The following is a 16,409-nucleotide window of genomic DNA, read 5'->3' on the forward strand; positions in this document are numbered from 1 at the left end:
TGAAAGTTCCTAAACACTTTTGGGCGGATGCAGTTTCCACGGCATGTTTTTTTATCAATCGTATGCCTTCTTCTGTCCTTAATGGGGATATTCCTTATACTGCTTTGTTCCCTACAAAATCTTTGTTTCCCGTTGAACCCCGTATTTTTTGTTGTACTTGTTTTGTACGTGATGTTCATCCGCAGGTTACTAAATTGGATCCAAAGTCTCTCAAATGTGTCTTCCTTGGGTACTCCCGGATCCAAAAAGGGTACCGTTGTTTCTCTCCTACTCTTAATCGTTATCTTGTTTCTGCAGATGTCACATTTCTTGAGTCCACTCCATTTTTTTCTCAATCATCTGTGTATGAGAGTCAGGGGGAGGAAGATTATATCTTAATATATACTGTCCAACCAATGTCTAGTCCTCTCTCACAGCCTATTTCTTCCGTCTCTAGACCTACTCGGCCTCCCGTTGTTCATGTTTATTCCAGGAGATTGGAGATTCCTGACTCAGATCCTCCACCAGCTACTTCGTTGGGAGATCCTGTACCTCATACTGATCATGATTCTGATCTAGACTTACCCATTGCTCTTCGTAAAGGTAAAGGTTCATGTACTTACCCTATCTCTTCTTTTGTTTCTTATAATCAATTGTCTTCTTGTTCTCGGTGTTTTGTTACTTCTTTAGACTCTATTCCCATCCCTAATACTGTTGGTGAGGCACTGTCTCATCCTGGCTGGTGTGCTGCTATGAAAGAGGAAATGGAGGCTTTAGATGCTAATGGTACATGGGAACTGTTGCCTTTGCCCACTGGTAAGAAAGCTATTGGTTGCAAATGGGTATTTACAGTAAAGGTAAATCCTGATGGTTCTGTGGCTAGATTAAAAGCACGCCTTGTAGCAAAAGGATATGCTCAGACATATGGGGTTGATTACTCTGACACTTTTTCTCCTGTAGCTAAACTTACTTCTGTTCGCTTGTTTATCTCTTTAGCAGCTACATATGATTGGCCCCTGCACCAATTGGATATCAAAAATGCCTTCCTTCATGGTGATCTTCAGGAGGAGGTGTATATGGAGCAACCACCTGGGTTTGTTGCTCAGGGGGAGTTGGGTAAAGTTTGTAGGCTTCGGAAGTCTCTTTATGGCTTGAAACAAAGTCCTAGGGCCTGGTTTGGGAGATTCAGTGAAGCAGTACAGGAATTTGGTATGCAAAAGAGTAAGTGTGATCACTCAGTATTTTATAAGCAATCTGAGGCTGGTCTAATTCTCCTGGTAGTCTATGTGGATGACATTATCATCACTGGGAGTGACTCTGCAGGTATTTCATCTCTTAAAACCTTCCTCCAAACCCAGCTGCACCAAAGACTTGGGATTATTAAAGTATTTTTTGGGTATTGAAGTTATGAGAAGTAAGAAGGGTATTTTCTTGTCTCAAAGAAAATATGTCCTTGATCTATTGACAGAGACAGGAAAATTAGGTGCTAAGCCTTGTAGTGCACCAATGACTCCAAATTTACAACTGTTAGCAGGGGATAGTGAGTTGTTTGAAGATCCAGAGAGATACAGGAGATTGGTAGGAAAATTGAACTACCTTACTGTCACTCGTCCTGACATTGCATATGCCGTTAGTGTGGTAAGTCAGTTTATGTCTTCCTCAACTGTTGCTCATTGGGAAGACTTGGGACAAATCTTGTGCTATCTGAAGGGAGCTCCAGGAAGAAGTTTGTTATATGGTAATCATGGGCATTTGAATGTTGAATGTTTTTCAGATGCCGACTGGGCTGGATCTAAGGTTGATAGGAGGTCAACTACTGGATATTGCGTTTTTGTTGGAGGAAATTTGGTGTCTTGGAAAAGCAAGAAGCAGAGTGTAGTTTCTCGATCTAGTGCTGAATCCGAATACAGAGCCATGGCACAATCAGTATGTGAGGTAATGTGGATATTTCAATTACTAGATGAGACAGGTTTTAAGACCCCCCTGCCTGCGAAATTGTGGTGTGATAATCAAACTGCTCTCCATATTGTTTCTAATCCGGTATTTCATGAGCGGACCAAACATATTGAGATTGATTGTCACTTTGTTCGTGAAAAAATTCAACAACAGATCATCTCAACAGGACATATCAAAACTGGAGAGCAGTTAGGAGATATTTTCACAAAAGCTCTGAATGGAGCTAGGATTGACTACATTTGTAACAAGTTGAGCATGATTAACATCTATGCTCCAACTTGAGGGGGAGTGTTATGGAAAGTCAATCATTATATTATTTCTGTGTATATTCTGTATTCTGTATTCCTATTTAGGATTTCTTATTTAGAATTTCTTCCTAATTAGTATAACACAATTATAGGAATCAATTGTATATAAATACCCATGTACAGATTAATTGAAACATATGAGAATCATCTCTTTCTACATGATCAATTGTCTCCATCTTGTTGTTTTGTTAGTTCTCTAGACACGATTTCCATTCCTAAATCTGTTGTTGAGGCATTGTCCCATTCTGGCTAGCGTGCTGAAATGGAAGCGGAAATGGTAGCTTTAGATACTAATGATACTTGAGAATTGATGCATCTGCCTCCAAATAAGAAAGCTATTGGATGTAAATAGGTTTTTACAGTGAAAATGAACCCCGATGGTACTGTGGCTTGTCTCAAGGCTAGCCTTGTAGCTAAAGGATATGCTTAGACTTATGGGACTGACTACTCTGACAAATTTTCACCTATTGCTAAACTAACTTCTGTTCGCTTATTTGTTTCCTTGGCAGCTAGATATGACTGGCCTTTGTTATGGAAAGTCAATCACCATATTTATTCTCTGTATATTCTGTATTCTGTATTCCTATTTAGGATTTCTTATTTAGGATTTCTTTCTAATTAGTAGAACACAATTATAGGAATTAATTGTATATATATATCCATGTACAGATTAATTGAAATTAAGGAGAATCATCTCTTTCTATATGGTATCAGAGTAGGTCATCTATCTAGGGTGACTATTTGTTCTCACCACCCAGCTCAGGAGAGACCTTGGCCGCCGACCGGCCGTTTCGAATCCAATCAACATCGCCGGCATCACCTCAACTCCCTCATTCCACCACAGAGTGCTGTTGCCTGATCCAGTACATCATTAAAGAACTTCTGAGGTTTGGCTCTCAGATCCTATTTCGGTATTTGCTTGATTTGTGATTTTGGATTATTTTGTTGCTGTAAGCACTTTGGATTAGCATTTCAGTTAGTTTTCTTTATCTCAAAAAATGACAGACAATAAGAATTTTATTTCAGATGTGATTCCGGTGATTACTGAGATCACGGAATACAAACTTAATGGTTCAAATTACCTGGAGTGGAGTAAGATTGTTAGTGTCTATTTGCGTAACATTGATAAGGATGATCACCTTACTAAAGATCCACCTACGGATGATACACGACAAACTTGACTAAGGGAGGATGATCGGTTGTTTTTGCAGCTTCGGAACTCGATTCACAGTGAGGTAATTAGTTTAATTAATCACTGTGAATGTGTTAAGGAATTGATGGATTACTTAGATTTTCTGTATTTTGGTAAGGGGAATATCTCCCGCATTTATGATGTAAGGCATTCTACGGTGCTGAGAAAGAGGATAAGTCTCTCACGGCTTATTTTATGGATTTTAAACGGGTATATGAGAAACTTAATGTATTGTTGCCTTTTAGTCTTTGTGTGAAAGTTCAGCAGGCTCAACGGAAACAACTGGCTGTTATGAGTTTTCCTGCAGGCCTTCCTTCAGAGTATGAGACTGCTAAATCTCATATTCTCTCCAGTTCTGAGATTTCCTCTTTGCATGAAACATTCACACGGATCCTTCGTACAAAGAGTACCCAATCTTCACAGCCTGCCAGTAGTGCTCTTATTAGCCGTAATCCAAATGGATAACAGGATAATAGAAGAGGAAGTAGAGGAATTACAGGCAACAGAAGTAATCAACGTAATGGAGAGGCTAGTTCTAATTAGGACTCAAGAGAAGTCATTTGTTATTATTGCCATTAGCGTAGCCATACAAAATATAATTGTCCGCAACTTAAGAGGAAAAATCAGTGATCACATATGGCAAATATGGCAGCAGAGAATTCTACAGCATCTTCCTCTGAGAAAATTATTTTGGTATCTGCAGAGGACTTTGCACTGTTTTCCCAGTATCAAGCATCTCTAAAACCTACCAGTTCCCCTGTCACTGCGATCACTGAGTCAGGTAAATCCACTACATGCCTTGTGTCTTTCTCATCCAAATGGGTTATTGATTCTGGTGCGACAGATCACATGACAGGTAGTTCTAGTCTTCTATCTGCTTTTCAGTCTAATCTCACTTCCTCTACTGTTACTTTAGCTGATGGTTCTACTTTTTGTGTCATAGGTTCTGGAACTGCGAACCCAACTTCATCAATTTCTTTGTCATCTGTTTTATGTCTACCAAAATTTTCTTCTAATCTACTTTCTGTTAGTAAACTTACCCGTACCTTAAATTGTTCTGTTTCTTTTTTTTCTGACCAGTGTTTGTTTCAGGATCTTACGACGAAGTAGATTATTGGTAGAGGACGTGAGTCAAGTGATCTCTACATTCTGGAAAATCATGTACCGCGGTTACTTGTTTGCTCCAGTACCTTAACACCTCTTGAAGCTTATTGTAGATTGGGTCATCCTTCTTTGTCTACCATGAAGAAGCTGTGTCCTCAGTTTCAGTCTTTATCAGTACTAGAATGTTAGTCGTGTCAGTTTGCAAAACATCATCATTTGCCTTCTGTGTCTATAGTCAATAAACGGGCTTCATCCCCTTTTAAGTTAGATCATTCTGATGTTTGGAGTCCTTGTTCTGTTACTTCTAAAACTGGATTTCGTCATTTTGTTACTTTTGTTGATGATTACTATCGTGTTACCTGGTTATATTTAATGAAGAATCATTCCGAATTGTTTTCTATCTTTTGTGCCTTTTGTAATGAAATCAAACTCAATTTAATATTTCAGTGCGCATATTAAGAAGTGACAATGCCAAAGAATACTTTTCAGCACAATTTCAGTCTTATATGACACAAAATGACATTCTTTATCGGTCTTCCTGTGTGGATACCCCATCCCAAAATGGAGTGGCCAAAAGAAAAAATCGGCATATTCTTGAGGTAACTCGTGCTCTTCTTTGTCATATGAAAGTTCCTAAACACTTTTGGGCGGATGCAGTTTCTACAGCATATTTTTTTATCAATCGTATGCCGTCTTCTGTCCTTAATGGGGGTATTCCTTATATTGCTTTATTTCCTACAAAATCTTTGTTCTCTGTTGAACCCCATATTTTTTGTTGTACCTGTTTTGTGCGTGACGTTTATCCACAGGTTATTAAATTGGATCCAAAGTCTCTCAAATGTGTCTTCCTTGGGTACTCCCGACTGCAAAAAGGGTACCGATGTTTCTCTCCTACTCTTAATCGTTATCTTGTTTCTGCAGATGCCACATTTTTTGAGTCCACTATATTTTTTCCTCAATCATCTGCGTATGAGAGTCAGGGAGAGGAGGATGATCTCTTAATATATACTGTCCAACCAATGTCTAGTCCTCTCTCATAGCCTGTTCCTTCTGTCTCTAGACCTACTCTACCTCCCGTTGTTCATGTTTATTCCAGAAGATTGGAGATTCCTGACTCAGATCCTCCACCAGCTACTTCGTTGGGAGATCCTGTACCTCATACTGATCATGATTCTGATCTAGACTTACCCAAAGCATTGCTCTTCGTAATGGTAAACGTTCATGTACTTACCTTATCTCTTCTTTTGTTTCTTATAATCAATTGTCTTCTTATTCTCGGTATTTTGTTACTTCTTTAGACTCTGTTCCTATCCCTAATACTGTTGGTAAGGCACTGTCTCATCCTGGCTGGTGTGCTGCTATGAAAGAGGAAATGGAGGCTTTAGATGCTAATGGTACATGGAAACTGTTGCCTTTGCCCACTGATAAGAAAGCTATTGGTTGCAAATGGGTATTTACAGTGAAGGTAAATCCTGATGATTCTGTGGCTAGGTTAAAAGCACGCTTTGCAGCAAAAGGATATGCTCAGACATATGGGATTGATTACTCTGACACTTTTTCTCCTGTAGCTAAACTTACTTTTGTTCGCTTGTTTATCTCCTTAGCAGCTACATATGATTGGCCCCTGCACTAATTGGATATCAAGAATGCTTTCCTTCATGGTGATCTTCAGGAGAAGGTGTATATGAAGCAACCACTTGGGTTTGTTGCTCAGGGGAAGTTGGGTAAAGTTTGTAAGCTTCGGAAGTCTCTTTACGGCTTGAAATAAAGTCCTAGAGCCTGGTTTGGGAGATTCAGTGAAGCAGTACAAGAATTTGGTATGCAAAAGAGTAAGTGTGATCACTCAGTATTTTATAGGCAATCTGAGGCAGGTCTAATTCTCCTGGTGGTCTATGTGGATGACATTGTCATCACTGGGAGTGACTCTGCAGGTATTTCATCTCTTAAAACTTTCCTCCAAACCCAGTTTCAGACCAAAGACTTGGGATTGTTAAAGTATTTCTTAGGTATTGAAATTATGAGAAGTAAAAAGAGTATTTTCTTGTCTTAAAGAAAATATGTCCTCGATTTATTGACAGAGACAGGAAAATTAGGTGCTAAGCCTTGTAGTGCACCAATGACTCCAAATTTACACCTGTTAGCAGGGGATAGTGAGTTGTTTGAAGATTCAGAGAGATACAGGAGATTGGTAGGAAAATTGAACTACCTTACAGTCACTCGTCCTAACATTGCTTATGCCATTAGTGTGGTAAATCAGTTTATGTCTTCCCCAACTGTTGCTCATTGGGAAGCCTTGGGACAAATCTTGTGTTATCTGAATGGTGCTCCAAGAAGAGGTTTGTTATATGGTAATCATGGGCATTTGAATGTTTTTTAGATGCCGACTAGGCTGGATCTAAGGTTGACAAGAGGTCAACTACTGGATATTGCATTTTTGTTGGAAGAAATTTGGTGTCTTAGAGAAGCAAGAAGCAAAGTGTAGTTTCTCGATCTAGTGCTGAATCCGAATACAAAACCATGGCACAATCAGTATGTGAGGTAATGTGGATACTTCAATTACTAGATGAGACAGGTTTTAAGACCTCCCTGCTTGCGAAATTGTGGTGTGATAATCAAGCTGCTCTCCATATTGCTTCTAATCAGGTGTTTCATGAGCAGAACAAACATATTGAGATTGATTGTCACTTTGTTCGTGAAAAGATTCAACAACAAATCATCTCAACAGGACATATCAAAACTGGAGAGTAGCTAGGAGATATTTTCATAAAAGCTCTGAATGGAGCTAGGATTGACTACATTTGTAACAAGTTGGGCATAATTAACATCTATGCTCCAACTTGAGGGGAGTGTTATGGAAAGTCAATCACTATATTATTTCTCTATATATTCTGTATTCTGTATTCCTATTTAGGATTTCTTATTTAGGATTTCTTCCAAATTAGTAGAACACAATTATAGAAATCAATTGTATATATATACCCATGTACAGATTAATTGAAATTAAGGAGAATCATCTCTTTCTACAGCCTTTACATTAGTTGGATATCAAAAATGTTTTCCTTCATGATGATCTCTAGGAAGAAGTTTATATGGAGCAACCACCAGGATTTGTTGCTCAGGGGGAGTTAGGCAAAGTTTGTAGACTTCGAAAATCCCTTTATGGCTTGAAACAGAGTCCTCGAGCTTGGTTTGACAGGTTCAGTGAGGTAGTTCAGCAGTTTGGTATGCAAAAGAGCAAGTCTGATCATTTGGTGTTTTTTAGACATTCTAAAGCTAGACTAATCCAACTTATAGTATATGTTGATGATATTGTCATTACTGGAAATGACTCTGCAGGCATTTCTTCACTCAAGTCATTCCTTCAGACTCAGTTTCAAATAAAAGATTTGGGTTTATTGAAATATTTTTTAGGCAATGAAGTTTCAAGGTGTAAGAAAGGCATCTTCTTATCTCAGTGGAAGTATGTCATTGATTTATTGGCGGAAACAAGTAAATTAGGTGTCAAACCATGTAGTGCACCAATGACTTCCAATCTTCAGCTCACAGCAAGAGATGGTGAACTATTTGAGGACCCTGAGATGTATAGAAAAATTGGTTGGCAAACTTAATTATTTCAAAGTAACTCGTCTAGATATTGCATATTCAATCAGTATTGTAAGTCAATTTATGTCCTCTCCTACTGTTACCCATTGGAAAGCTTTGGGGCAAATTTTATATTACTTGAAGGGTGCTCCAGGTCATGATATCTTATATAACAATCATGGGCAGTTAAATATTGAGTGCTTTTCAGATGCAAATTGGGCAGGTTCAAAGATTGATAAAAGATCCATTACAGGATATTGTATCTTTGTTGGAGGAAACTTAGTATCTTGGAAAAGTAAGAAACAAACTGTAGTTTCTCGTTCGAGTGCTGAATCAGAATATCGAGCTATGGCCCAAGCTGTGTGTGAAGTTATGTGGACACGTCAGTTATTGGAAGAAGTGGGTCGTGAGACCTCATCTCCTGCCAAACTATGGTGTGACAATCAAACCGCTCTTCATATCGCCTCAAATCCAGTGTTTCATGAGCGTACTAAGCATATTGAAATTGATTGCCATTTCCTTCGAAAAAAGATTCAACAGAAGATCATCTCAACAGAGCATGTCAAAACCGGGGAGCAATTAGGAGATATCTTCACAAAAGCTTTGAATAGGGCTCAGGTTGACTACATTTGTAACAAGTTGGGCATGATTAATATCTACGCTCCAACTTGAGGGAGAGTGTTATAGAAAGTCAATCCTATAATTATGTACATAACATTCTTTATTAATTAGTTAGCATAATTATTGGGATTTCTTCCCAATTAGAATACTTAATTATAGGATTCTTTGTATATAAATACTTTGTATCTCATTCAAGAAAATACACAGAAAATATTCTCTTCACCACCCAACTCCAAAAGTCTCATAGGAAAAGAGAAACATTGGTTCTGAGTGTGCCACTGAAATGAAGGACACATTGTAGAACTTTATAATTTCCTTCCTTCAGCTACAATAACCACTGACACAGGTGCTTGCACCACTGGAAGTTTTAAATCTTTGGCCACTTTTACATCCAAGAAACTGTTAGTGCTCCCACTATTCACCAATATAACTAATTGTCTATCCTTATGTCTCCCCATCACCTTAATTGTGTCTACACCTTGACTGCCTTCCATAGCATGGACTGATGTCATTTCTGGCTGTCCTTCCCCAATTTCCGACCTTCTACCACTTCCTGATACTCTTCCTCCAATTTTTCCACTCCTCGTTCCCCCAATTGAATGGCCATAGCAATCTTAGATTTACACTGATGACCAAGGAAGAACTTTTCCCCACATCTGTAACAGGGTTTGGACTGTCTACTTGCTGCTCGAGTTGGAAGTAAACCTAGCTTAGATGAAGGTTGAGGTAGTGAATTACTACTGGTAGCAGAAGAGGACTTTGCAGTGGTTGCAGAAGGTTTTTGGTTGTCGTTGTTATCATTTGGAGGTTTTGGTGGATAAGAAAGTGGTTGAGAAATTTTGTAGGATTGGTTTGAAGAAGAAAACTCTGCCTAAGTAGTTTGCGCTTAGCCGGTCCCAAGACCGGATAAAGGAGGAGGGTTGCGGTATGTGACAACCAGCGTAAAAATTTCGTCACACCTTATGATATGGATTCAAATGATATAAACGTTGGGGCGTCCTCTACTTACGACGCGCTACATCGGAGCCCGGGTGTAGTGAGAAATATGCAAGGGGTTAGGGCGTTCACCAAAAGCGACACGCCATGCCGGCGCCCGAGTGTAGTGTTAAGTGAGCAAGGGTTCCCACATCATGAACGGGTGTGGGTAAAGAAGTTAGTCCATAGGACAAATAGTAGAATAGATAGTGAAACAAAATACAAAATAGACATAGAAAACAATAGAAGATATCATAGAAGGAGACCAATTAGGAAGGAACAGGATAGAAGGAGGATCAGGGTTGGTACTTGGAATGTTGGATCACTTACAGGAAAATTAATAAAGCTTGTGGATACCTTGGAAAGGAGAAGGGTGAATATTGCTTGCATTCAGGAGACTAAATGGGTAGGAGAGAAAAAGCAAGGAAGTGGATAATTCAGGGTATAAACTGTGGTTTACCGAAAATGAGAGAAACAAGAACGGAGTAGGCATAATTATAGACAGGACATTGAAAGACGCTGTAATAGCTGTGAAAAGAGTAGGAGATAGAATTATAATAATAAAAATAGTACTAGAAGGAAAAAAAATAAATGTAGCTAGTGCTTATGCCCCACAAATAGGACTAGATAGTGAGAGTAAACAAAGGTTTTGGGAAGATATGGGTGATTTAATGCAAAGCATACCGAATGAAGAGAATGTTTTCATTGGTGGAGATTTGAATAGACATGTAGTGATAGGCAAGGTTATGAGAATGTTCATGGAGGTTTTGGTTTTGGCAGTCGAAATGAGGAGGAAAAAAGTATCCTAGATTTTGCTATGGCATACGACCTAATACTAGCAAATACCTACTTTATAAAAAGAAAGTCACATTTAGTGACTTTCAAAAGTGGGCAACATAGAAGCCAAATCGACTTCCTCTTAATCAGGAAGACAAATAGAGCTCTATGCAAGGATTGCAAGGTCATTTCAGGAGAGGCTTTAACAAGTCAACATCGGTTAGTGATCGTGGATGTCAAGTTTAGGAACAATTCAAGTAAGGTCAGAAGAAATAGTGTAACTTGAACAAAGTGGTGGGAGTTCAAAGGAGTAAAGCAAGTGAAGTTCAAAAATGAGTTTCTCGAGTCCGAAGCATGAAAGCTGGATATGGAGGCCAATGATATGTGAATACAGATGGCATCAAAGATTAGAGAAGTAGCTAGAAAAGTACTCGGAGAGTCTAAAGGACATGGACCACCCTCAAAAGAGAGATGGTGGAATGAGGAAGTACAAAAGGCAGTGAAGAGAAAAAGTGAATGGTATAAATTATCTAAATGTGATAATAATGAGGCATATGAACAATACAATATAGCAAAGAAAGAAGCAAAAAAGACAGTTAGTCAAGCAAGAGCACAGGCCTTTGAAAAGTTATATGAGAAACTTGGAACTAAAGAAGGGGAGAGATATTTATAGATTAGCAAGGAGGAGAGAGGAAATATCAAGATCTCAATCAAGTTAGGTGTATTAAGAATAAAGAAGGAAAAGTGTTGGTGAAAGATGAGGACATTAAAGAAAGATGGAGAAATTATTTTAATAATCTCTTTAATAATAGTCAAAATGGTAATAGCGTGAATATAGACTATAGAACAATAGAAAAGAATGTGAATTATACTAGAAGGATTAGATCTTTAGAAGTAAAGGAAGCACTTAAGAGAATGAAAGTGGGTAAAACCTGTGGACTCGATGGAATACCAATTGAAGTGTGTAAGTGTTTGAAAGATATGGGAGTGGCATGGTTAACTAAATTATTTAATAAGATTCTAAACTCAAAAAAAATACCTAATGAATGAAGGAGGAGTATTTTAGTACCTATTTTTAAAAATAAGGGAGACATACAGAGTTGCTCAAGCTATAGGGGAATTAAACTCATGAGCCAGACTATGAAGTTGTGGGAGAGAGTTGTGTAGAATCGACTACGTCATGATACTTCTATCTCTCTCAATCAATTTGGCTTCATGCCCGGTCGTTCAACTATGGAAGCAATCTTTCTCATTAGAAGCTTGATGGAGAAATATAGAGATGTGAAAAAAGATCTACACATGGTTTTTATTGATTTGAAGAAGGCTTATGATAGTATTCCAAGAGATGTCTTATAGAGTGTGTTAGAACAAAAGATGGTATCTATTAGGTACATACAAGTGTTGAAAGATATGTATGAAGGAGCAACTACTATTATGCGCACAGTGAGAGAAGACATAAGAGATTTTCTAATCTCAGTTGGATTACACCAAGGATCAGCTATAAGCCCTTACCTTTTTACATTAGTTTTAGATGAATTGATGAAACATATACAAGAGAGTATTCCTTGATGTTTGCGGATCATATTGTTCTAATAGATGAGACGCGAGAATGAGTCAATAGAAAACTAGAGTTTTGGAAAAGTACTCTAGAGTTAAAGGGCTTTAAGTTAAGTCAAACGAAGACAGAATACATGCATTGTAAGTTCAGTGAAGGCCAAACTAGTGATAAGGAAGGAGTTAGTTTGGATGGAGTGGTACTGTCCCAGAGTAATCACTTTAAATATCTCGGCTCAGTCCTTCAAGTAGATGGGAGATGTGAGGAGAATGTTAGTTATAGGATTAAAGCCGGATGGTTGAAGTAGAGACGTGCCACGGGAGTTCTATGTGATCACAAGATTCCCAATAAGTTGAAAGAAAAATTTTACCGTACAGCCATACGACCGGCTATGTTATATGGTAGTGAGTGTTGGGCACTGAAGGAGTCGTATGCGTCTAAGATAAGAGTTGCGGAGATGAGAATGTTAAGGTGGATGAGTAATCATACTAGACTAGATAAAGTCCGTAATGAAAGTATTAGAGAAAAGGTAGGAGTGGTGCCAATTGAGGATAAGTTAAGAGAAGGGAGATTAAAGTGGTTTGGTCATGTGAAAAGTAGACATACGGAGGCTCCAGTTAGACAAGTAGAGCACATTAGGTTAGAGGATAGAAAAAAAAAAATGGGTAGACCTAAATTGACTTGGAAGAAACTAATACAACATGACCTAGAAGCATTACACATTTCTGAAGATTTAACCCAAAATCGTTTAGAATGGAGAAAGCGAATCCATATCGTCGACCCCAAATTTTTGGGATAAAGGTTTAGTTGAGTTAGTTTGGTTTGAAGAAGAAGATGCAAAATTAGGCTTATAAGCACTATTGTACCCAGATCTTGGTAGAGAAAAGGCTTTACTATTACATAGCATCCACTGCTCTTGTAGTCTAGCTGCTTCCAAAGCATGAGCTAGGGTTGTAGGCCTAACCATTCTCACCATTGGCCTAATTTCATCCCTCAATCCTCCAATGAATCCAGACAGAAAATAAACTTTCCCTAAATCAGGCATAAACCTCTCCATTCTCACCCTAAGATCCTTAAACCTATCTTGATATTCCCCAACACTACCCTCTTGCCTTAGTCTCGTAAACTCCTCAACTACACCCTCAAAACCCTATTCTCCAAATCTATTACATACTGCTATCTCAAATTCTTCCCAAGATCCACTAATTTTAGACTTATTCCAATTTTGAAACCAAGAGTCAGCTCTTCCTACCATATACAAGCTTGCTATTCCCACCATCTTACCTTTAGGAACCCCAAAAACTTCAAAGTACTTGAAACACTTCCTAACCCAAGCCCTTGGCTCACTCCCATCAAAAGTTACTAATTCAATCTTAGGCAAAATCTTTTCTGACCCCACTGATTCCATAACAAAATCAGAGCCACCCTGATCTCTAGAATGAAGATTCAGTGTTTCGTTTGAAGCTGTTAAAGAATTCTTACCGGTCACTCCATTAGAATTCCTTTCATCAGAGTTGATGATTTCTTTCCCTTTTTCCCCAAAAAACCCTAACATTAGGGTTTCTAATCTTCCCACAGCAATCTCAATTGCAATTTTATTCCCGGCAGCATCTTTCTTGATTCCCTCTTGTAACTTATTGAAGTCGTGCTTCAGAATTTCCATTTCCTTCCTGGTCTCCCGAGATTCCCCTTACAACAGATCCAACCTTTCTTCCATTTGTGCCATCTTAACAGCATCTTGACCCACCACTACTGATTTAGTCATGGTTTGCGACTACAAAGAACCAAATTGCAGATGAAACCCACCCAGTTTTCAAGCTCTGATAACAAATGTTAGGTAGAAACCCTAACAATATTTATTTTAGAGTTGAAATTTAAAAGAACAGAAAATTAGAAGAAAAAGAGAGAGTGTCGAGAATTGTAAGGAAGAAGATAATATTGCATTGAGAATCCGATTGAATCTTTACAATATCTCACAACCCTATTTATTGCCACTTTCCCTCCAAAAACAACTGCCTAACCACTTGCTACAATTTCTCCAACAACCTCTAACAGAAAGCTACAACAACTTCAACTACCATCACAACTAATTAATCAATTCACTTATTCTTATATCCTTCTTCTGTATGTGACAGTCTTGGATCTAGTTTTGTTCTTTATTTGAGTCCTCATATTGTTGAGGAAGGATTGGTTGCTTTCTCACCTAGAAACAAGGAAATTATAGAAATTCATTCCAACATGGAGGTTTTTGAGTTACTGAAATTTCAACTTCACAGGAAAATTTCCTTCAATTCAAACGTCTTTCTTAAATTGGTTGCAAGGTATTATGTTCCAGTTCAGGTAATTGCAAAAATTGGCCCCGTTGCATATAAATTACGATCACCTGCGGCAGGTCGTTTGCATTCTTTTTTTCATATATCCCAGCTCGAGGTAATAGGGGCTCATCGAGTTCCAACTAAATTGCCCAAAGATATGGCAGTCGAGGAAGAGATGGTGGAACCCTTAGCAATTTTACAGCAGCGGAAAATTAGGAATGACAACTCTTCCATCATTCAGTCATTAGCGTTTTGGCCTGGGCAACCACTGGAAGAAGCTTCATGGGTGGACAAAGTTAATTTCCTTCTCCAGTTTCCTTTTCTCAGTCTTGCGGACAAGGCTAGTCTAGTATTCATCGAGTGTTCTAGCGTTCATTGGAATATTGGCATTCATATTTCTAAGGTGAGATCTCTAACAGTAGATGCAAAGGTTTGGGAACCTACAATCTTGGACTTATTTCACTCCCTGGGTAATGCTTATTGCAACTTCATATGATAAGGATTGCTTTTGGTAAAGAAAAAAAAAGTGGTTGAATCAAAACTTTTTTGGTGTTTTGTGTTATTGAGGGAACGGGTTGCACCCAACTACATGTATGACCAAAGGGACTGGTAGCCTCAAATAATTTCTACCTTACATAAATTAATGTTGTTACTGGATAATATATTGCTCGCATTACTCTTTTTATGTTTGCAATACAGCCTTGAGGGCAAGTTCTTCAAGGGTTTGGTAATGATAGGTACTCAACTAAAGGCCCAATGTATTCTAGAAGAAGTCTAGAACTTGAGGAGGAAGACTTTGGAAAAATACAACTAGAGGGTGAGCAACAAAAAGAATGTTTGTTAGCTAGAAATACGGGATCTTATTCATGTGAAGAGAGCACTAGCTATGAGGAACCAAAAAGCTATATAAAGGGGCACATGACTGCTGGAAGGGTGTTGAGAAATTCCTTCTGGTTTTTGGTTGTGGCTGGGCTAACGTTCTGCTAGACGGGAGAGTGCTCCTGGATTCCTTTGGGAAGATTTATTTTGTATTGTTGAATTGAGTAATTGCTTGAGACTTTGAGAGTTATTTTGTAGCAGAGAAATACTATTTGTATTTGAGAATTTCAGTATTCAATAAAATCTCAGCTTTGTTTCATTTTCTAATTTACTCTTGTTTTCCTAATTCTATCAAGCCCCCTATGCCCCAGTTCTATACCAGTTCATGAACCAAAACCCTGTCCAGTTCACGGTTTGAATTGGCCCGTGGCCACGTCTGCTTATTTGGGTTAGAGATCGGACTTAAAAGGTATTTGATATGACCTGAAAATATATATTTTTTGTTGGGCACATTTTGCTGAGTCCTCACCACATGATGGAGACATGTTGAACATATGATGCATCTAACACAGTATTAAACTTCATCACTTGGCCTTTGCGTGTTTGTATATTCAATTTTAACTTCCTAAAGTGAATCAACCTTTCATGGAATATTTACTTGGGTAATCCTAGAACTCTGAAGTCTGAACAGTTACTTATGGGCCATTTAAACTTTTTTAACATGCACCAATATAGTCTTAAATGGACACAAAGTAAACACACTCTACTTAGTCAAACATTGGATTGGGCAATTCCATTCAAATAGGACTTGATTGATATGTTTAAAAGGTCAAATAATAAATGACAGTAAAAGAAAGTTAAAAGAGCTGAATGAAAATTTGTCAACAGTTCAGAAGCTACCTGTGTCCCTTTTTTCTTAGCATATTTTTTTTTTTTCCATCTTAATTTGGTCTGAACCATTTCTCTCATTTGCATTCATCATATCCATAATGAATCACTCTTTCTTTTCTCTATTATATTACTTTCTTTTTTCTTTTTGTCCAAAATACCATATCTCTTACAAGTAAACTTTTTTGGTATTATCTTTTGAATTTTACTTTATTTTTCAATCAACACAGGAAAAGAAATATAAATATAATCCAAATAAAAAAAAATAGAAAATGTAGAATTCAGAAAAACACAAAAAGACAAACAAAATGCAACGAAATATAAGAATAACCCTTCAG

At 38.0% G+C, this 16,409-nt stretch overlaps 1 protein-coding gene across 7 annotated transcripts in view; it reads right to left on the minus strand.

Annotated features, from left to right (window-relative positions):
* The window catches only part of LOC110653766 (probable protein phosphatase 2C 8), a 53,823-nt gene that overhangs the window by 23,059 nt on the left and 14,355 nt on the right, over positions 1 to 16,409 (minus strand). The gene's annotated exons all lie outside the window — the stretch shown is intronic.

This window comes from Hevea brasiliensis, chromosome 1 (assembly GCF_030052815.1).
Source record: "Hevea brasiliensis isolate MT/VB/25A 57/8 chromosome 1, ASM3005281v1, whole genome shotgun sequence".
Classification (NCBI taxonomy): domain Eukaryota; kingdom Viridiplantae; phylum Streptophyta; class Magnoliopsida; order Malpighiales; family Euphorbiaceae; genus Hevea; species Hevea brasiliensis.